This window comes from Protopterus annectens, chromosome 2.part0 (assembly GCF_019279795.1).
Source record: "Protopterus annectens isolate FY-2018-M chromosome 2.part0, PAN1.0, whole genome shotgun sequence".
Lineage (NCBI taxonomy): Eukaryota > Metazoa > Chordata > Ceratodontiformes > Protopteridae > Protopterus > Protopterus annectens.
In genome coordinates this window covers 782070838-782093586 of record NC_056728.1, presented here as the reverse complement: position 1 = coordinate 782093586, position 22749 = coordinate 782070838, and positions in this window count along the sequence as shown.

The following is a 22749-nucleotide window of genomic DNA, read 5'->3' as shown; positions in this document are numbered from 1 at the left end:
CAAGCCATCTGGATTCAACAAGTGTGACTCATGCTGTCAGATGATGTCTCTTGACAGATGGGCACGCTTCTTGTGTTTGTCTGGGCGCCGTGCACTTGCAGGACTCTTGCTCGATTTTGCCACGCATTTAGTCAGAGTCCTGCAGGAGCGCAAAAATAAGTTGATCCAGAGGGGTTTACTTAAGCCCCAAGATTCACCGGCTAAGGCTCAACCCGTGAAATCTTCTTGGCCACCTAAACCTTCAGCTCCCAGTTCGGAGCCGTTGCTGGGTGAAACTGTACCATCTATCTCAGTTCCAGCTGGAACCAATGTTCCTCCCTCCCAGTCGGCTCCGACACGTTCCTCGGAGCCATCTGGGAGCCAAAAAGGGTCTAGGTCTCCTTCTCTGGCGTCAATACGTTCGGCTCCGAGATCACCTTTGCTCCAATCGGAACATAGTCACCGCTCATCCCACTCTTCTCAGTCCTCGAGACTTTCAGACCATGACGTGGAAAGAGTGGTCAGTAGACTGTTAAAATCGCAGGCCCTAGCAAAAAAGTTGTCCAGCCCTAGCAAAAAAGTTGTCCAGCCCCCCCCCCCCCCTCATCAGGGGTCTGCTCTGCCCACGTCTGCAGATACTCCTCCTCTGAGCTTGGAGCCAGAGTTAGTTGGGGTTCGAGTCGTGGAACCGTTGGCTCTGGTACCTTTTCCTTCGGTTTCGTCATTGGCTCCGATCCCGTCCATGGTACCGTCCATGGAGAGATCTGGGTGCCGGGACTCCCTCTGCTCCGAGGGGGCGAGTGGCATCGGACCCTTGTTCTGACCCCATTCTCCCCCTTGGGGCTTCGGCTCAGGTGAGCTCAGCTCCCACATCAGCCTCGGAGCTGTCCCCCTCGGTGGGGGGAGGGATTCCAATTTCTTCTGAACCGGAGCGCTCTCTGCGTCTTGCGTCTGGGCAGGGGGACTCCTTCAAGGTGATGAGTGTGCTGGCCTAGGAGTCAGCCCCACGATCGACCCCATCGGCTCCTCCCCCTATGATGGTGCCTGCGTCAGCCTCTGCCCCTCTTCCAGACCCCAAGCGTGGGGATCCAGCGCTCCAGGACACCCCTTTGGGTGTATCTTCCTCTTCCGAGGCCTCCCCTGATCATTCAGAGGAGCCACCTCGCAAGAGGAAATGCAAGAGGAAGCATATTGACTCCCCTGAGTCTGTCACCTCAGATACCGACTCGGAGGATTCGGAAGGGTCCCCTAGATCCCCCTCTGAAGATGTCTCCTTTTCAGACATCCTTGAGATGCTTAGGCAGAGGGGGAACTGGAATACCCTAGCCCCTTCTGAGGATGAGTCTGTATTCCTGGATGCGTTTGGCTCCCGACCTTCCACCTCCTGGGTGTCTCCCCCCTTCGACCCACTGATGTCTGTCGTGGCTCGAAGGGCATGCTCGGCTCCATATTCCGTGGAACCAACCCCTAGGAGACCTGCTAAATTCATAACGGCACCAGTGGACAAACAATTTTTGACTAAGGGCGTCCCCGTTGATGCCATGGTGGCCACAAAAAAGGAGTTGACTGAAACTTCTTCATCCGTTCATCCTCCTAATAAAGAGTCTAGGACGATGGACAGATACAGGAAGCGGATGTTCTCTTCAGCGTCCTTCTCCATGAGGTCCCTGAATTATTTGTGCCACTTCATCCTTCTTCAGAGGGATCTCCTTAAAGAGCTTGGAGATGCACTCCAAGATCATCAGCTGAGGGGGCCCAGGCTAAGATGGCTTCCCAGCTGGCGACTCTAAATTCAGTGGTGAACTCCTCCATGAGGCTCGTATCTTATGCGACCGATGGTGCGAGTAGAGCCGCAGGCACAGGCATTGCCCTGAGGAGGCACGCTTGGATGCGGCTATGTAACTTTGTGGAACCTTTCAGAGTGTCTTTAACCAATACCTCCTTTGATGGAGCCGCTCTTTTTGGATCACAGGTGAAGGATACCCTTACCATGTATTAGCAGGAAGCAAGACTCTCTCTCTGCCGTGGGAGTCCGTTTTTCCACTCCTTCCAGATCCTATCCCAAGGGTCAGAAGAGTGGAAAGATGTGGTTCTGGAAATCTCAGGGAGCCTTGCCGGTCACACGTGGCGAGTTCCCGTCCAGGGATAGAGGAGGGAACAATAACAGACACCAACCCCGTGGCAGAGGGGGTCCGCAAAACCAGGGCAGCAGAGAATCCTTCTCTGACAGCCCTTTCAGCATCCCTGAAGGGTTGCCCGACTGCCCACCTCTGGAGGCAGTCGGGGAAGATTATCACTGTACCCAAAAGCCTGGCAAGATGCAACTCGAGACAAGTGGGTACAGTCCCTTATATCTGGAGGCTACAAAATTCCTTTTCTGCGCCCTCCCTTACTGTCAAACAAGTCCCTTCCAGATGTTCCATCCAATCTAAAGGATCAAGCAGTCCAAGAAATTTCAAAACTGCTAAGAAAGAGTCATCCAGGAAGTCCCAGCAGACCAGTTAGAATCTGGAACTGACTTGAGGTTCTTTTTGGTACCAAAAAAGACAGGGGACTGGAGACCCATTCTGGATCTCGGCAAACTAAACAAGTCTGTTCGAAGAACCAAGTTTCGGATGGTCACACTAAAGTCCATTCTACCCTTTCTGGGTCAGGACAATTGGATGTGCTCTATAGATCTACAGGATGCGTATTACCACATCAAAATAGACAAGCGCTCCAGAAGATTCCTCCGCTTCCTGCTGGGAGCCAGTCATTATCAGTTCAGAGCTCTGCCCTTTGGTCTCACCACAGCCCCCAGGGTGTTCACCAAATGTATGGCAGTAGTTACTGCTCATCTCAGGTGGTTAGGATTCCAGGTGTTTCCATATCTAGACGACTGGCTCCTCATTGCTTCCACCAGGCATCAACTTCTGCTAGCCAGAGACTACACTATCCAGACTTGCTCCAGGCTAGGTATCACAATAAATTTCGAAAAATCTGCATTGTCGCCCTGTCAGTCTATCACCTTTACAGGCGCAAATTTAAATACAAAAGACATGTTGGCGAGCCTTCCACCAGACAGAATACAAGTGATTCGCCAACATGTGCAGGTCTTATTAGCATGCAAAAGACTTCAAGCCAGGTTCGTCCTCCAATCTCTAGGTCTCATGGCAGTAGCGATCGTACTCGCTCCTCTAGCTCGTTTTCACATGAGAATTCTCCAGTGGCTTCTTTTCACCCAATGGTCCTTCCAGCAGCTTCCTATGTCTCGCATGATTATGATCACAGAAGCATGCAAAAAGCACCTTGCATGGTGGATGGTCTCCACATCAGTGCCTCAAGGCAGACCTTTTGTCCCACCACCTCCAGTTGCTATGGTAACCACGGATGTCTCCCTGATTGGGTGGGGGGGCATTATCAGGCAGGACAGTCTAAGGCATCTGGCAACCTCACGAATACCATCTGCATATAAACGTCTTTGAGATGAGGGCCGTGTTTCTAGCGTTGCAAGCTCTTCAGGATTCTCTTCCTACCGGGACCATTGCAATTCAAACGGACAATATGTCGGTAGTATGGTACATCAACAAGCTGGGCGGAACCAGGTCCTACCCCCTATGTCGGTAGGCACTCAGGCTCTGGCAATGGGTGATCTCTTCCCAATGGTTTCTGATCGCAACTCACATCCCTGGGAGGTCCAACGTCATAGCAGACAGGCTCAGCAGAGCAATTCTCATGCCTCACGAGTGGTCTCTGAATCAGGTAGTTGCGGACCAAATCTTCCGCAAATGGGGTCAACCTTGTGACCTTTTTGCCACTCCCTTCAACAGCAAGTGCAGCAATTTCATCTCTCTCCTTCCAAATTCCTGGACATTCCCCCAGAGACGCTGTAGTCCACGATTGGCCTCGGGGACTTCTTTATAATTCCCAAGCTAATACAGAAAGCTACCGCATTGGGTTGTAGAATGATCTCCATTGCTCCTTACTGTCCTTGACAGATATGGTTCCCGTTTCTGCATCATCATCTTCTCGAGCAGCCTTGGACTCTGGAACTAGTTCCAGACCTCCTGATCCATCAATCGGGTGGGCTGCATCAATCCCTGCAATCTCTCCAGCTCACTGCTTGGTGGTTGCTCCACTTCCGACATTAGCCAGGCTTCCTGAGATCTCCCCCTCTGTGTGCGAAATTATCTTATAGTCGCACAAGTCTACGACTAGAAAAACTTACGCTAGTAAGTGAAAACGTTTTTCTTCCTGAGCAGAGGCAAAGAGTATAGACCCTTTTTCAGCCCCTGTACACCATATTTTGGAATTTCTTGTGGAACTCTTTCATGCTGGTTCCGCTTCCGCTACAATTAGAGTTCAGTTAGCTGCAATTTCAAATTTTCACATTGGCCTGTCTGAAAATAATATCATGTCCCATAAGCTATGTAAAGCCTTTCTCAAAGGGACCACTCTGCTCAGACCCCCAGTGAGAGATCCTCCTCGTCCGTGGGATCTAAATTTGATTTTAGCTTCTCTAATTTTGCCCCCCTTCGAACCTGCAGCATTCTGTTCCTTGAAGTTTTTATCTTGGAAACCCCTCTTTCTGGTAGCTATTACTTCAGCTAGAAGTGTTTCGGAACTTCAGGCTCTTTGTATTCGTCCTCCGTACCTAGTGTTCCACAATGACAGGGTTACTCTCAGGACTAGCCCTTCCTTCCTTCCTTCCTAATGTTTCTTCAGAAAATAACTTGAATCAGTCCGTAGACCTTCTTGTGTTTTTTCCCAACCACTCCAACAGGGCAGAATATAAATTGCATCAATTAGATGTTCATGGGCAACTACGCTTTTATTTGCACAGAACTAAGGACATCAGTAAGTCGGACCAACTGTTTCTCTGTTATGCTCCGGGTAAACAAGGTCTTCCAGTCTCAAAAGTAACCTTATCTAGGTGGTTGACTACGATTATCACATTTATCTATCAACTGAGGAATAAAGAGTTGCCTGTCAAACCAAAAGGTCATTCCACCAGAGCTTTAGCCACTTCTGTGGCCTTTCAGGCTAGGTTGCCCATGGAATCTATTTGTGCAGCTGCTACGTGAGCCAACCCACATACTTTTATTTCACATTATAAAGTGGATGTGGTCTCCAGGAGCAGAGCTGATTTTGGTTCCACGGTTCTGAAGAGTTTGTTCCGATGAGCCACCCAGGATTTTAGGTGCTAGGGACGCTGTCCCAACCAGCAAGAATGAAAGCGAGATAGACAACTTAATATAAAGAAGTTATTTACCTACCATAACGTTCCATGTTAGTTGTCTTCTCACCTTCTTTCTTGCGTCCCACCCTCCATCCCCTTATCCTAGTGGACCGAGAAGAGTTCCTTATGGTTTTTTCACTGGCTGAGTCTTTGGCTGTTTCTCTCTGCCTAGTAGCCTCACTGGTAGGCTTTATATATTATAGGATAGGATTCCTTCCTCCTTATGTTGGCAGTTAGACTTACCAAATGAGATCTGGGTATCTAGCGCCAGGCATCATGGGATAGGGGGTGGCCTCGAGCCAGTAGGCAGCTTTCGAGCTTTTGAAGATGGCCGAGTCGGAGCCGAGGATCGGCTCCGAACCCAACCAGCAAGAAAGAAGGCGAGAAGAAGACAACTAACATGGAACGTTATGGTAGGTACATAACTTCTTTTTATCTGGCATTTACCAATTCCCATGGGTGCTGGTTAACAGAGTTTTACTGTAGCTTACTGATGTTGCTGAAAGTTATTTTAAAAATGCCATTGTATTGTTATGCAGGCTGCATTACTTCAGAAATCTTGTCATTACATCGGCCACTTCAGTTATGCATTTTGGGATCATGAAGTATTGCGCTACAGAATCAGAATATTCTGTAGAGGAGCTGCTTCAGTGCAACTGTAAAGGGTGACAGTGTAATGCTTCTGCCCTCAAAAGCTGAAATAATAGTGCTTTTAGCTTTTTCATTTAGCTGTCATTGTCTGAATTTAGACTACACTTTTCACTTCAAAAGTAAAGGGAATTAAAAGAGGGTATGCAGTTTTATCAAGGGGGAGCAGTAGGTGTATTAAAACAGAAGTGAATGTTCATAATTATGGAAACATAATATTAAAAGGGAGATAACCTTAACTAAGTGAAAGCAAAACGTGTTACTGATAGAAACTATGTTTGGCACGTTATTTCCCTACCAAGGACAAACTGGACAGAAGTAATGTAGTGCATCTAGGAGCTGCTGTATAAAAGTAAAAGGTAATTGCCAGGTGTGAGCCAAGGATGCTAATTTACAGCTTCCCATAAACTGGCACCTAGCAGTCACTACTACTACAATCCAACCCACCACTTACCCCAGCCCATTACCTGTATAGGCTGCTGTGTGGCTACCAAGAGCTGTAAAAGTCTATTTCCATCAAGTGCAAGATCTTTGGCCATCTGCAGGAGGTGAGGAGAATCTGTGTGACCATAAATGCCTGGGAACTGTTGACAAGACTTGGCCTTTATTTAATAGTTTGCACGGAATAGGATTCTTAATATTTTAATAGCTAGGCCTTCTCTGATAATGATCTTGTTACGTGTTTATTTTATTTTTTATTTTTGTGGTGGTAAAAACTGTGCTGTGATCCTTTTAGTTTTTTGCTGGACAGTTATCTATGTATGTTACTGTAAAGTCTTCATATGCGTGAATTATTTGATTTAGAGCCGTCTGCCTTATTAATCATTTGGTACCTGCATTCCAACAGTGGCAACCCAGTGAGTTTTTAACCAAAACCATCACTTCCTTTACTCTTCTGGATTCAGATATCAGGCAGGTGCCATTAAATTGGGAGCATCTCAGACCTGAACACTGAATTGTATGCTGAAGTCTTAGCTCCCTTCTGCCTGGATTTCTTTCATGTCATGCAGATGCCTAACAACACAAGGAAATGCATGCTTAGTCTAGTTTGAAAGTTTAGCCAACATAATTTGGAAAGAAATTCAATACATGAAGCATACACTATGCTTATAGCCTTTTGACTTATTTAAACATCATGTTGCTAGCCACTTAGAGTGTAGAGCAGTAGTAACTTGTATGTTTGTAGGAGAGGATAAACTTTCTTGTGAGTGTACACTTGATTGGATCTGGTCTTAAAATTATAAGATTTGACAAGTACATTAACCCTATAGGAGTTGGTCCTCAACACCATATGGATTGATGGTAGAAGCCACTCCTTACAATTCAGTCTATATAATGGAATTTGATATTAAAGCACAAGTTCATTTGATCCATAATCTCTGAATTTTCCAATTTAGCTGTCAAGGGGATAGGTAGGTATGTGGTGGGCAGTTCTCTAAATCTGTAACACATTTTTAGCTCTGCTTAGTGATGTTCAGGAGCCAAGACTACTACTTCTTAATTTTTGTATTGCTGTTTTGCTAACTGGGTAAGGGAGCTTGTCTGCTCTGGTATTGCTATGATGTAGAGCTCATTTCAAACACTGTTTTGTATTGGTATGTAGTTGTGGTTCTCTGAGGCGCACCTGTCCATATCATGTTGAAGTTGAGGGTAGTATTTTGAGAACTGAAGATGACTACTTTGCATGATTATGGCCAAAGGGCTGTTAGGAGTTGTGCTTCTTAGGATCTGAGAGCACGTTGCAGTACCCTTTTTTTTCTCTCCCTTTACCCCAGGCACCAAAATGTTTTGTTAACCCCCCTCAAGTACTGCTGCCACGTTCTTTACTCAAGTTCAAAGGGTAGTCATGGACTGGGTAATGGAGGCTTAGGGAAATATTCCCACTTCACCTGCTGTCGCACAGGTAATTTGAGTCTGGTCTGCTCAGGTCAAGTATACAAAATATTGGAAATGTTGTAATAGTCTGACTGGGAGTGAATAGAACCTGTAGGTCTGTTTGTGTCATGTAGACTGTATTGCTTGGCCATGCTATGTAGTGGTTATGCTTTATATAACTAGTGATCAGTACTATCCCCCCGGTCTATATTACATAGTTGAAGTATGACAACTTCAAACGTGATATGGTCGAAACCATAAGTTCGAAGTTGTCATACTTTGGGAAGAAAAAGGAACATACCTGAGGGTTGTAAGCAGGGGGGCAAGCCCCCCTGCACCCCCCACATGGGGGTCCGAGGTCGCGCTACAGTGCAGTAAAGGAAATTTTCCTTTACTGCACTGTAACGCGACCTCTGAGTTGGTATATTTAAAGAGCGGAGGGTGTGGGGTTGCAGGGGGGTGCCCCACCTGCATATAACCTTTTATTCCCCCCCCCTTTTTTTTTTATATATACATCAAAGTTGTGTAACTTTGGAAATATGTATTCGTACATATGCATTCGTACATATGGTAGTCGAAGTTAAGGAACTTCGACTATGTAATATAGACCCCCTATCCCCCAACACTCCTATTGTAAAACTAGGAGTGGTGTGTTTCAGCTGACTGTCTTGAGAATGTAACTTGCATTTAAATGTACCGCTCATTTTTTTCCTGTCAGTTTAAAAGTAGTGTACACTAACTGAAAATAATTTCTGTGGAGAAATTGTTTAGTTTTCTTTAGTGGGGTTGGCATAGTGTTTTAAAGTGCTTTTTAATTTTTTTTTTTTTTTTTTTTTGTTAAAGTAACTTTAGGGGACTGGAAGTTTTACCGGCACTTCCTGCTTGTCTTCTAGGAAATAGGCATCATTTTCAGCTTGACCATGAAACAGATTTCCGATCACTTGGTCGGCCCTTCTTTCATCCACAAAGAAAAAGTTAAGCAAACAACCTTTGTCACGACATCAGGCTTACAGTTTGCCTCAGCTGCAGGTTGATGCTTTTGCTGTCACCATTTGTTTTACCTCAGACCACTCAACTTACCCATAATCCCTCTGGTGTAGCAGCTACAGCCACTAAGGACCGGGGGTTAGCCACATTCTCTGCAGCTGTTGGAGTTCCTTCAGTGGACAAGATACAGCCACTCTTTAGTCCTGGTAGTTGGAACAGGGAAAATTTCCCTGCTACGTCAGAATGCTGTATCCATCCCTGGAAAAGCAACTGGTGCCATTAGTAACTTGGTTAGTCCCATTTTTCATGTCCAAAAGAAACACAAAACCAAGCATGCATCTTTTCTTAAAATTTCATTGGATAAAAGTAGTTTACTCGGTCTGGCTCAGGGTTGTTTAATTCAGGCTCTCGATTCTTCTTGTAAAGTAGATGTTCTTCATCTCACATTGCTGCAGTCCTTACTTATGGGTAGTTCGCTGTCCTCGGTCGGCCCGAATACCGAAGTATTAGGCTGACGTCGGTCATGGGCGCTCAGAACTGACATCAGAGCATCAGGGTATAAAAGCGCATGACCGACGTCATATCCTCAGTCTTTTTTGCCGCATGGTCCGATGCAGAAGCAGCGTTGCGAGTGCCGTTCGGCGTTCTGAAATTTTCGAATTCTGAGTTTCAGACCGAATCCAAGTTGGGCTAAGTACCCCGTTGGGGAATATTTTTGTTTTTTCTTGCCTCAGTTAATTCCGGATGTCAGAAAAAGTGAATAATTGTATTTCTTGTGGGAAACAGATACCGCATAGAGATTATCACTCTCTTTGCATTCCTTGTTTGGGACCGGACCACGACGTAGTCGGGTGTCGGTTTTGTGCTAGGTTTAATAAGCGCACAAAAGAAGGTTAGATTGTGCTAGGTTAGTCTTTGGAAAGCGGTGTAATTATAATATGCCGTCGGATCCTCCGCCCGCTTCCACGAAGAAGCGCAAAGACAAATCCTTGAAACCTAGACAGGTTGATTCGTCCGTTTCGGACGCCGGTCCTGCAGAAGCTACAGTAGAGCAGGCAGATCCGGCTGAAGTTTCTGTTGAGTCTCAGGGGGAAACTTTGATTTTGCAGGATGTGGCCTCCCAGGAGTCAGGTCAGGCTGAAGGGGCCTCTCAAGTTACTGTTCTCCCTTCTATGCCTAAGGTGGTTAGGCCTTCTGCTTCTATTCCTAAGGCTTCTTAAGGGCAGGTCTGTTTTGCCTTCCTCTGGTGTCCCTCCAGGTACTTCAGGGTCTATGCCTAAAAAGCACATGCTTAAAATGGCAGAAGATTTGATTACTTTAATTAGAGGTTCTATGCCCCCTCCTGATAAGAGGCCCAGGGTGGAGCCAGAGTTGGAAAGTTTGGATCAGGCCTCAGATGACTCTGAGTCTTCTGCTGAAGATATTCTAGATTTTCCTCCTTATTCGGATTCTGATGCAGAGGATTCCACTCCTCCTGCTTCTCCTCCAGAGGATTTTTCATTTTCAGAAACTTTGCATTCCATGAGGGAGCATTTTAAGTGGGAAGGACAGGATTTCTCTGATTCAGGGAAGAGGCTTAGGGAATTCTTGTTTTTGCCACAGCATAGACCCTTGGCTATACCTCCTGTTTTGGATGTTGTTCAAGATGTTTTCTCGGAGGCTTCCCTTAATCCAGATTCTTTGCCTCCTGCGCCAGTTAAACCGGACATATATTACAGGGTGCCTGAGGCTCATAAATATCTGTATAAGAGTCCTAGGGCGGACCCAGAAACTATTAGTCAGGGGCCTAAGGGTGTTAGAGCCTCTGTTGTAAAGAATCCGGTTCCTCTAGATAAGGAAGCTAGAGCTTTGGATAGATGGGGTAAGAAGGTGTATACCTCTTCTACTTTAGCAATGAGGGCTTTAAATTGCCAGTTTCATATGTTGAAGTATCAGAATTTCCTCCTTTCTCAGCTAAAATCTAAAGTGGATGCTTTGGCAGAGGGCATAGAGTGTAAAGAATTGCAGGATTTAGTACATGTCTCTGAACAGGTGGGTAAGCATTCTTTGCAGTGTGGTTTTGATGCTGTACAGGCCTCTTCTAGGGTGGCTGCCACTGGTTCAGTTCTTCGCAGGCACGCCTGGCTTAAGGATCAGAATTTGTCCGAGCATGTTAAAACTAGAATTCTGGATGCCCTTTTACAGTCTGAAGTTTTGTTTGGTCACGCTGTGGAGTCGGTTTTGAAGAAAATGGAAGACAAGGCTAAGTCTATGCAGACTGTTAAAGATTTTTTGCAAGTGCAACCTCCAAAGTTTAGTAGAAATTGGCCTACTAAGGGGTGGACTTACCCTTCCTCTGATTCTCAATCTAGGGGTAGATCTAGACGTGGCAGGGGCAGAGCTCACAGTACATTCAGGCCTAGAACTTGGAGTTCGCCTGCACAATCTGCAGGTGAGGGCAGGGGCCAGTCCTTTCGTAAACAGGCCCAATGACCCGCATTTTCAGCTGCCAGATTCTTCTTGCCTGGCAGCTCCTTTGGGAGGAAAGTTAGCACTCTTCAAGCAAAACTGGCTTTTAGTCACCCAGGACAAATGGGTATTGGACATTATAAACCGAGGCTACAAGTTTTATTTCCATACATTGCCTCCTTTCAAAGGCATGCCAGACATTCCTCCTCGGCAAAGGATAGAGGCTCACAAGCAGATTTCTTTGCTTCTTCAAATAGGAGCTATACAGCCAGTTCCTCTGTCAGAAGTGGGACTAGGATTTTATTCTCGCCTGTTTCTAGTACCAAAGAAAGGGAACACGTGGAGACCAATTTTGGATTTATCTATCCTCAGCACTTATCTGGACATTCCAAAGTTCAAAATGCTGACGTTACAACAGCTTTTACCTCTGTTGGGAAAAGATCACTGGATGGTAACTCTGGATCTCAGAGGCTTATCTTCATGTTCCTATCGGGCCCAGTTGCAGGAGGTACCTGCGTTGGCTGGAAATTTACATTATCAGTTCTCTGCATTGCCCTTTGGCTTATCTACTGCCCAGAGTGTTCACAAAGGTTCTGGCTCCAGTGATAGCCTTTTTCAGGTTAAGAGGAATACAGATTTATCCTTATTTGGACGATTGCCTGATTATTGCACAACACAAGGACGAACTTCTTCATCATCTACAGTATGTGATGGTAGTGTTAAGATGCCTAGGGTATTCTGTGAGCGAAACAAAGTCCAGTCTAGTACCCTCTCAGGACATGTGCTTTCTGGGTGTGAGACTGAATACAGCTTCCCAGATGGCCTTTTGACCCCGGACAAACAAAGAAGCCTTTCTCTTTATTTCCATCAAATGTCTCTACAGTCCAGGCTGACTGCAAGGACAGTCCTTCAAGCCTTGGGGTTCATGGCATCTTGTATTCTGGTGCTTCCCAATGCCAAACTGCATATGAGGAAGCTTCAATGGTATCTCAAAAATGTATGGACACAACACTGCCAAGATCTAGACACTGTCATTCCAATAATACCTTGCATTCAGAAGGAATTTTTGTGGTGGGCTCAGGAATGTCACCTAAACAAGGGACTCTCTGTGACCCAACCAGAAGCGAGTCAGATTTTAACGACAGATGCCTCGGACAAGGCCTGGGGAGCACACCTCAATGGAAAATGGGTGCAAGACACGTGGCCTGTCAGACTTCAACATTTGCATATCAACTTGAAGGAGATGTTAGCAGTTCAATTTGCATTGATGGCTTTCAGGGATTTACTTCACCCAGGACAGGTGTTGATTCAAACAGACAACACTACTGTCATGTGGTACATCAACAAGCAAGGGGGAACCCATTCGTACCCTCTTTGCAGGCAAGCGATGAATTTGTGGGAGACTGCTCTCAGTTTACAATTCAATCTTCAGGCAAGGTTTCTACCAGGAGCACAGAACTCCTTAGCAGATATGTTGAGCAGACAAATTGTGGATCCTCACGAGTGGAAACTGGATCCTCATGTGTTTCAAAAGTTGACAGTGTTATGGGGGACTCCAGACATAGATCTGTTCGCTTCTCCACTAAATTACCAGTTGCCAAAGTTTTGCACAAAAATGTTTCATCCCACAGCTTGGAAGGTGGATGCTCTATCATTCAGTTGGAGCAATCTTCGTGTCTATGCCTTTCCACCTCTGCCTCTCATTACCAAGGTACTCCTGAAGGCCAGAATAGACAAGCCATCCATGATTCTGATAGCGCCGGATTGGCCTCGACAGCACTGGTACCCACTACTGAGGAGTTTAGTATGGGAGCCTCCATGGCCTCTACCTTTGATTCCGCATCTTTTGTCTCAGGAGGGCAATCATTTCCTCAATGTCAAGATTCGGTCTCTGCATCTCACAGCCTGGCATATTCTGTTTTAGACCCTGGAGGGTCTCAGCTTCCACAACAGGTTTTGAATGTTATTTTGGAGGCCAGAAGGCCTAGTACAAGGAAAGTTTACGCTGATAAATGGAGGAGATTTTTTATTTGGAGCAAAGCAAAGGACCTTGATGTCTCCAAGCCTGATTTAAGTGTTTCTCTTCAATATCTTACTGAGTTATTGGACAAGGGTTTGTCTTTCTCCTCGATAAAGGTTCATGCTGCAGCCATTTCTGCTCACTATGACTGTGACCCTCCTTTATTTTCCCATCCTTTGTTTAAGCAGTTTCTTAGAGGGGCAAAGAACATAAGACCCCCACGTAGAGCTCCTACTCCTGCTTGGGATCTCAATTTTGTGTTGGAAAAGCTTACTCTACAACCTTTTGAGCCTGCAGCTACTGCCGAGTTAAAGTATTTATCATGGAAGACTGCTTTTTTTGTTGGCCATTACCTCTGCAAGAAGGGTTTCTGAATTACAGGCCCTTATGGCAGTGGAAGGTTTCTAGTGTGGCCTTGAACCAAACTATTCATTTGCCTACTTTTTATGCAAACCCCCAAAATAAAGGGGAGAAGATTTTGCATACTTTGGATATTCACAGACAGTTACGTTATTATTTGAGCAGAACCAAGGAGTTCAGACAGTCTCAGCAGTTGTTTGTTTCTTTTGCTTTGGGTTCTCAGGGGAAACCTGTTTCAAAACAAACTATTTCTAAATGGATTGGGTTTTGTATTTCTTTCTGTTATTCCCATCATGGTAAGGAGGTTCCAGCTGGAATCAGACCTCATTCCACTAGAGCTACTGCCACTTCTACTGCCTTTCTAAGGGGGGGTAGCTACAAAAGATATTTTGGAAGCAGCCACTTGGAGTTCAGTACATACTTTTTCCAAGCATTACCACCTTCCTCTTTATTCTAAGTCTAGGGCTGGATTTGCCTCTGCTATATTACAGGGCATTTTAGCAGCCCCTAATGCTTTATGATTTTGCCATCCTCCTTTTACCTCTGCTTTGGGATTCTACCCATAAGTAAGGACTGCAGCAATGTGAGATGAAGAACATAGTACAGTTTTGTACCTACCATAAATGTAGATGTTCGAAGACCCACATTGCTGCAGTCCAATTTACCCTCCCTCCTTCCCCTCTGTAGTTTGGCATGGTAATATGGTTTGGGTGATGGTTGTTGTTGGGCATGTTTTTGGGAGGTATCCTGTTTTTGGGCTGTGGCCTTTCTTTTTAGGGCCTTCTGACATCTGGGGCAAGAAAAGACTGAGGATATGACGTCGGTCATGCGCTTTTATACCCTGACGCTCTGATGTCAGTTCTGAGCGCCATGACCGACGTCAGCCTAATACTTTGGTATTCGGGCCGACCGAGGACAGCGGACTACCCATAAGTAAGGACTGCAGCAATGTGGATCTTCGAACATCTACATTTATGGTAGGTACAAAACTGTACTTTTCTGGTAAAAGAAAAAGGCATTCCTCATTCATTGAAGAGATTGGAGAATCTCAACAGGAAGATACAGGGATGGATTCAGGTTTTTTTCTCAGATTTCTGATTCAGATTCAGAGGAAAGTTTAGTTTCCAATTCTCCCTGTTGGCATTTCCCTTTCTCTGAGAGATCCTCGAACACCCAGATTTCTTGCTTCCTCAAAGTAGTATTTTTTGTTTCAAAAAGATATTCAAGAACGTGCACCCTTTCCTCCCTGTGTTTTTTTTTTTTTTTTTTTTTTGAGGATGTGTGTGTGTGTGTTATTGTCGGCAGTTTTTCCTGATAGACAGCTGCTCCTAAAAAGGCAGAAAGTATGTGTAAAGTTCTGCAGTCTTTTAAATTTTTATACACCGCTCCCAAACCTGGTTCTGCAGCTATACCTTTAGTTCATCCCACTGCTGCTAAGCACTTAATTCCAATCCTACTATTTATGATAAGGATGGAAAACGTTTTTAATTATGGAAGAAAAAAATGTATACTTCTGCAACTTTGATTTTCAAAGTTTTAAATGGTCAGGCTCGCATTAGTTTTTGACAAATTGTGAAAGTATGAGGAATGTTTTATATGCATTTTTTTGTGAAGAAAAATTGTGATTTAAATGATCATTGGTACCAATTAAGAATAATGTTATGAGTGCATTCTCAGAATCTTCCAAATGAAAGACATGAGAGTTAATTCTCCCTTGGATAGAGATGGTGTTTGGCCCTATCTGCTGCAGCGGGGATCAAAAAGTATGATTAAGGGCGCAAGGTGTTCTAGGGAATCTAAGATTTTTCAGCCCTCCTTTTCCAAATTGTCAAAGGGATTTTTTTTTCTCCTTGTCCAATTTTGGCAAAAAAAAAAGTCTCAACGGAATTCAGGTAAACAGTAAACAGATGTTTAAGAAGAAATGGCAAGGGGTTTACTAAAAAAAACATTAGAATATCACAAAACCAAGGACAGTTCAAGTGTGACTATTCAATAGATCTTGTGACACCCCCCCCCCCCCCCAGCACTTTTTTTCTTTTGGAAAGTCTGAATCTCCAGCTTTCTCTTTGGCAGACTGTTTCAGACAAATGGGTTCTAGAAGTCATGCATCAGTGTTACATATGGCAATGGAATGAAATTCCTCCTTTCCAGGGAGTCATTCCTCACCATCCAGATCAGAAACAAGAAGTTATGTACTCACCGTAACGTTTGATATATATGTAGTCCATCTCGCCTCACATTCTTACCCATGGGTTGACTCTGCCTATTTACTAGCTCAGAAGTCTCTGATTGGCTGGGCTGAGTGTGTCCCATAGTACACTGCTTCGCATCCCCAGATCTAGTTTGATGCCAACAACTCAGTTATTGCATACATAACACACATCCATACATACTAAATACCCAAACAAATTAATCAAAGGGACTCTGCATGATAAAATATCACCTCCAAATCCTCCAGGTAGGGGGAAGGCGGAAGGTAAGTAAGAATGTGAGGCGAGATGGACTACATACATCGAACGTTATGGTGAGTATATAACTTCTTGATGTTATGTAGTCCTATCTCGCTTACATTCTTACCCATGGGACAGCGTCCATAGCACCTACAACCTGGGTGGCTCATTGGAAAATACTCCTGAGAACCGTGGAGCCAAATGAGGATCTGCCCCTGGAAACCATGTCCAATTTGTAATGAGAGACAAAGGTGTGAAGAGAAGCCCAAGTGGCCGCAGCACATATATCATCCATTGACAATCTAGCCTGATAGGCTGTAGATGTGGAAACAGCTCTTGTGGAGTGGGCTTTAGGTGGAAAGGGCAGAGTTTTACCTGCTGTGTGATAGATGAAGGAAATACAGCTGGCTATCCATCTCGAGAGCATGACCTTGGATACCAGAGAACCAAGCCGGTTTTCGGAAAAGGAGACGAGTTGGTCAGATTTCCGAATCTCTTTTGTCCGATGGAGATAGAAGCGTAACTGTCTATGTACGTCTAGTTGGTGAAATCTGAATTCTGCCTTCTTGGAAAAATTGGGGAAGAAAACTGGCAGCTCAGTAGACTGATTTATATTAGACAGAGAAGCCACTTTGGGAAGGAATGACGGGTTTGATCTAAGGGAGACTATCTTTATGGAAGATTAAATATGGGGGTTTGATGGAAAAGGCTTGGATTTCGGAGACCCGCCTTGCTGAAGTGATAGCTATTAAAAAGGCTGTTTTCCATGTTAGAAACTTTAAGTCGCAGGTAGCTGCAGGCTTGAAGGGTGGAAGAGTGAGGGCTTGAACAAAATTCAGGTCCCAGGGCATAACAGGTTGTGATACTGGGGGACGAAGCAATAGGGTACCTTTAAGGAATGCCTTACATAGTCTGTGTGCCATCAGGCTAGGTTCATTAGCCACATGGAAGTTAGATATAGCCGCCAGCTGAACTTTGATGGTGGCTGAAGCGGACCGTGATAGAACAATATAGACAAAAATTCCAAAACACAATCAGTTGGAACCGTGTAGGGATCGATGCCTCTGGAATGAGCCCAAATGGAGAATTTTTTCCATTTGCTAAAGTAGATCTTTCTAGTGGATGGTTTGAGAGGACGACAAAATATGTACTACGTCTGGCGAAAAATTATGACATCTGACTAAGGATGGAAGTGGAGTAGCCAGGCTGTCAGTCGGAATGTCCTCAGAGAGGGGTGAAACTGTCCCGACATGTGTGTCAGTAAGTCAGGAAGGGGTTCCAGAATCCATGGAGTATCCACAAGATAGGGTTGAAGGAAGGGGGACCATACTTGACGAGGCCAGTGTGGGGCAATCAGAATATTCCTGCTTCCCAAGGATTGCGCTTTCTGAATCACCCTTGAGAGAAGGGGAAATGGGGGGAAAGCATAAAGCAGCCCGGAGGGCCAATTGTGAGTTAGTGTCCCTGGGTGATTCCCCCGGTGGGGGTTCAGCGAGAAGAAGTTGCTGAATTTCGCATTGGGGGCTGGCAAAAAGGTCGCAGCAAGGCTGACCCCATCTGCTAAAGATTCGTTCTGCCACCGGCGATTCAGGGACCACTCGTAGGGCATAAGAATCGCCCTGCTTAACTTGTCTGCTATCTCATTGTTCTTCCCTGGTATGTGTGTTGCCATTAGAAACCATTGGGAAGTTATTGCCCAATGCCACATGCGCATGGCCTCCCTGCATAGTGGGTAAGATCGGGTTCCTCCTTGCTTGTTGAGATACCACACTACTGACATGTTGTCTGAGTGTATCGCAATGGTCCCTAGAGGGAGGACTTCTTGAAGTGCCTGCAACGCAAGAAGCACTGCTTTCATCTCTAGGACGTTTATGTGCAAATGTATCTTGTGCCCCTGCCACGTGCCTTGGACCATCCTGCCGAGATAGTGCCCCCCCCCCCTTTCTGGGAGGCGTCCGTAGTCACTGTGGCCACAGGGATGGGTGGAACAAAGGGATGTAATGTGATCCTATCTCGCCTACATTCATTACTGACGGGCTCGAAGCCGAGAGTCGGCTCTGACTCTGCCACTATAACTAGCACGAAGTCTCTCATTGGCTGGGCTAACCCTGTATCCCAGGATACATCACGCCCAAACCCCCAGATCTCGTTTGTTGCTCCTAGAGTAACGACATGGTCTCGACTTGGCTGTGGCTAAGTACCCTCTCTTTTTTTTGAACTTATAGCTGTTTGCTCGAGTTTATACCAAAAAGCTGTATTAATAGCTACGTTGTCTGTTTCGATTTTTTTGTGACTGATTGCAGCCTTTTTGTTGGTAATTGTGTGGTAATCCTTCTGTTTGGCGGGCTAGGCCTATTTAAGTTAGAGGGCCTTTACCCTATCTTGTGTCTTAGTGTCAGGCGGTTTTGTGTCTTCGTGTTCGGGCATTTTCATTGGAGCCCTTTCCACCCTCCCTCCTTGTGTTGCTGAGTGTGCGGTTGTTTTTCCTTATGTCTGGCAAGGAACAAAAAGAACATAAGCCATCTGGCTTTAAAAAATGCGCCAAATGTGCGTACAAAATGTCGTTGACTGATGGCCACGCCATCTGTGTTTATTGTCTTAGTGCCATACACTTGCAGGAATCCTGCAGTGTTTGTCATGCCTTCTCTTCCAGGGTTTTACAGGAGAGTAAAAATAAACTTATCCTTAAGGGTTTGATTAAACCCACCTTTGATTAAACTTTATCATCTTCTCCCCCCTCAGAGAAATCCAGGTGCAAGACAAAAATGAAGTATTCGGCTAGTTCTTCGGAGCCTCCGGAGAAAAGGTTAAAAGCCATTTCTCCTTCCTCGGCTCCACTGGTCTCAGAGCCGCAGAAGTACTGTCCAAGACTGTCTCCTTCCTCGGCTCCACTGGTCTTGGAGCCGCACGAAGTCTTGTCCGTTACGGGGTCGGTTTCGTGGACTCCACGGTAGTCGGCGCCAAAGGAGGTTGCGGTGGTTCTCGAGCCTGCTTCGGCTCAGATCCTTTTGGAGCCGATTTGGAGCCATTCCAACATAGAAGGTTTCTCGACCCCCTTCTGTCTCCTCCAAGTCCTCCAGGCTGTCTGATTCGGATGTGGATAGGGTGGTCCAGAGGCTCCTCCAGTCACCAGTGTTAACTAAATTATTTTCGGCTCCAGCCCAGTCGGCTCCAGAGCCAGCCACTATATTGGTTCCGTTTCTTCCTCCTCCGACAACCTCTGTGTCATCGGAGCCAGAGTCTGCCGAATCGAGTGAAGTCCTTGGGTCGGCTCCGAAACCTCCTGCTAGTCTTTAGGATCCAACCTCGGCTCCAACCTTTTCCATCCCTTCTGCAGGTTTCGGTACTCGGATGTCCACAGTCTAACCAGAGGGGGATACATCGGGGCTTCAGGCTTCGGCTCAGAGTCTCCCCCTTGGTGCTTCGGCTAGGGGTACCCCGACTCCGGTCATGGTCTTGGAGGCGAGTTTTTCATTCGTTTCTGGTGGACCTGCCTTTGAGGCTATGAGGAGCGCGCTGGCCAAGTCCATAGTAACTTCACCTGAATCGGCAACTCCTTTCCCAGACGCTGTGACCTAGACCTTCTGGTGCCCCCCCTATCTCTGGACAGTGGGGCTCCTAGGCCTGAGGATACCTCCATGTGTGGTCCCCTGCTTTGAGGGCCCTTCAGAGTCCGTGCCTGAGGAGCCTCCCAGGAAGAAGTTGTGTAAGAGGAAGCACGTAGACTCCCCAGATGAGTCTGTCACTTCGGACACCGACCTCGATGATGCAGAGGGGTCCCCAAAGTCGTCCTCTGATGATGTCGTGTTCTCCGATATCCTGGAGATCTTGAGACAGAGGGGCGACTGGCCATCCAAAAACCCTTATGAGGAAGAGTCTGTCTTCCTCAAGGCCTTCGGAGCCCAGCCTTCCGCCTCCTGGGTGTCTCCATCCTTCGATGAATTATTGGACCTTATTTGTCGAAGGGTGTGGGAACACCCTGACTCTGTGGAGCCAGTTCCTAGCCGCCCCAATAAGTTCTTATCTGCGCCTCCTGGAAAGGGAGTACCTGCAGATGCCATGGTGGTGGCGTCTGCCACTCGGCAGGACGTGGCAGAGGCTTCTACTTCCATCTATCCTCCTAATAAGGAGTCTAGGAGTATGGATAGGTATGGGAAGCGTACCTTGTCTTCAGCGACCTTTACCTTGCGATCGCTGAATTACTTTTGTCATTTTACGCGGCTCCAAAGGGATCTCATAAAGGGGTTGGGAGATGCCCTGTCGGTAACTTGCCTGAGGCGTTGGCCCAGTCTGTTGACACCCAGCTGTCTACCCTTTCTTCCATCGTCAACTCATCCATGAGGCTTATATCTTATGCAGCCGAGGGGGCGGGTAGAGCAGCGAGTTCGGGCATAGCCCTCAGGAGGCAAGCTTGGATGCGCATGTGTCATTTTGCGGAGGCTTTCAAGTCTTCTTTCATGGTCGCCCCATTCGATGGGTCCTCACTTTTTGGACCCAAAATGAAAGACACCCTCACTAGATGTGAGCAGGAGGGTAAGACTTTGTCTGCCGTTGGGGCCCATTTATTGCTTCCCACTAGACCTTATCCCAAGGCTCAGAGGGGAGGGAAAATGTGGTTCAGAAAGTCTCAAAAGTCTTCCACTGCCCATCAGTGACCCCCCTCCAGGGGCAGAGGAGGGGGGAATTTTAATGGAAGGCGTCTCCCTAGAGGCGGTGGAGACCCCCGCAATACAGGAGACCGCGAGTCCTTTCGTGGTTCCTCCTACCAATGTCCCTGAGGGATTACCTGACTGTGCGTCTCTGGAGCCAGTCGGGGGTTGTTTTTCGGAGCATCTTCAGGCCTGGGAGTCCATCACTCAGGATCGATGGGTGCTTCATATCACCGGAGGTTACACCATTCCCTTTATTCGTCCCCCCCCCCCCCGCCATCAAGGAAAATCCCGGATGTTCCACCCAGTCAATGGGATCAGGCAGCAATAGAGGTCTCAAAGCTGCTAGAAAAAGGAGTCATCCAACCAGTCCCCACAGACCAGATCGGATTAGGAACTTACTCAAGGTTATTTTTGGTGCCAAAAAGAACAGATGACTTGACCCATTCTGGATCTCAGCCGTTTAAACCACTTTGTAAAGAAGTCCAAGTTCCGAATAGTCACATTGCAATCCATTTTCCCATTGCTGGAAAAAAGGAGTATGGATGTGCTCCATCGAGCTCAAGGATGCCTATTATCACATCAAGATGAACAAGGCTTCCAGGAATCATTTACGCTTCTGGCTGGGAGCCAGTCATTTTCAATTCCGGGCCCTGCCCTTTGGTCTCACCACAGCCCCCAGGGTGTTCAAGTGTCTGGCAGTGGTGACAGCTCACCTGAGACATCTAGGATTCCAGGCATTTCCTTATCTACACGACTGGCTCCTCACCGCCCCCACCAGGCATCTACTTGTTCAAGCCACGAGAGCTACTGTCAAATTGGGCCATCTTCTAGGGATTTCATTCAACTGGGCAAAATCTGTATTGCTGCCATCACAGCGTGTTGCCTTTATCGGCGCAGAGCTAGACTCTGTAGAAATGTGAGCTTTCTTACCGGCAGAGAGAATAAGTGTTACAGGCCCAAGTTTTGGCTTTACTACCCTGGGAAAAAGCCCAAGCCAGGATGTTCTTCAGTTGTTGGGATCAATGGCAGCTACCATTCTTCTAGTTCCGCTAGCCAGGTTACACATGCGAATACTTCAGTGGCTCCTTTCGGCCCAGTGGTCATATCAGGAACGTCCCTTGTCCCATCCGATTCTCATCACGGAGAGATGCCGGCAGGATCTGTGTTGGTGGCTTCTCTCGTCCAACCTGAATCAAGGGAGACCCTTGAGCCCCCCCGTCCCCTATTGCCACAGTAACCACGGACACCTCCCAGATAGGGTGGGGGGCATTATCTGGGCAAGACGGTTCAAGGTACGTGGCAAGACCACGAGGTTCACTTGCATATCAGTGTTCTGGAGATGAGAGCGGTGCTTCTAGCATTGCAGGCACCTCACAGCTCTCTTCCCAGGGGAACTATTGCGATTCTTTCAGACAATATGTTGGTTGTCTGGTATCTGAACAAGCAGGGAGGAACCAAGTCCTATCCCCTTTGCAGGGAGGCCATGAGAGTGTGGAATTGGGCGATCGCTTCCCAGCACTTTCTAGTGGCAACGCACATTCTGGGGAAGTCCAATGTGATAGCAGACAGGCTGAGCAGAGATATTCTGATGCCTCACGAGTGGTCCCTGAACAATCGAGTGGCTGCTCAGATCTTCTCCAGGTGGGGCCTTCTCTGCTGCAACCTGTTTTCCAGCCCCCTGAATGCGAAGTGCAGCAATTTTTTCACTCTGATCCCCCCACAGGGGGAGTCACCCAGGGATGCTCTAGTCCACAATTGGCCCTCCAGTCTGCTCTACGCCTTCCCACCGGTCCCTCTTCTACCAAGAGTGATTCAGAAGGCTACCTGCTTTGGGAAGCAAGATGATTTTGATCGCACCACACTGGCCCAGTCAAGTTTGGTTCCCCTTCCTTCGGAAGTATGCGGTGGATGGTCCTTGGATTCTGGACCCAGCTCCAGTCCTATTGACTCATCATTCAGGACAGCTCCATCCATCCCTACGAACTCTCAAGCTCGCTGCCTGTCTTCTCCATTTCCGACCTTAGACAGCATACCTTTACCCCGGAAGTAGTACATATTCTGTCTTCCTCCAAAAAGTCTTCTACTAGGAAAATATACTCTAGTAAATGGAAG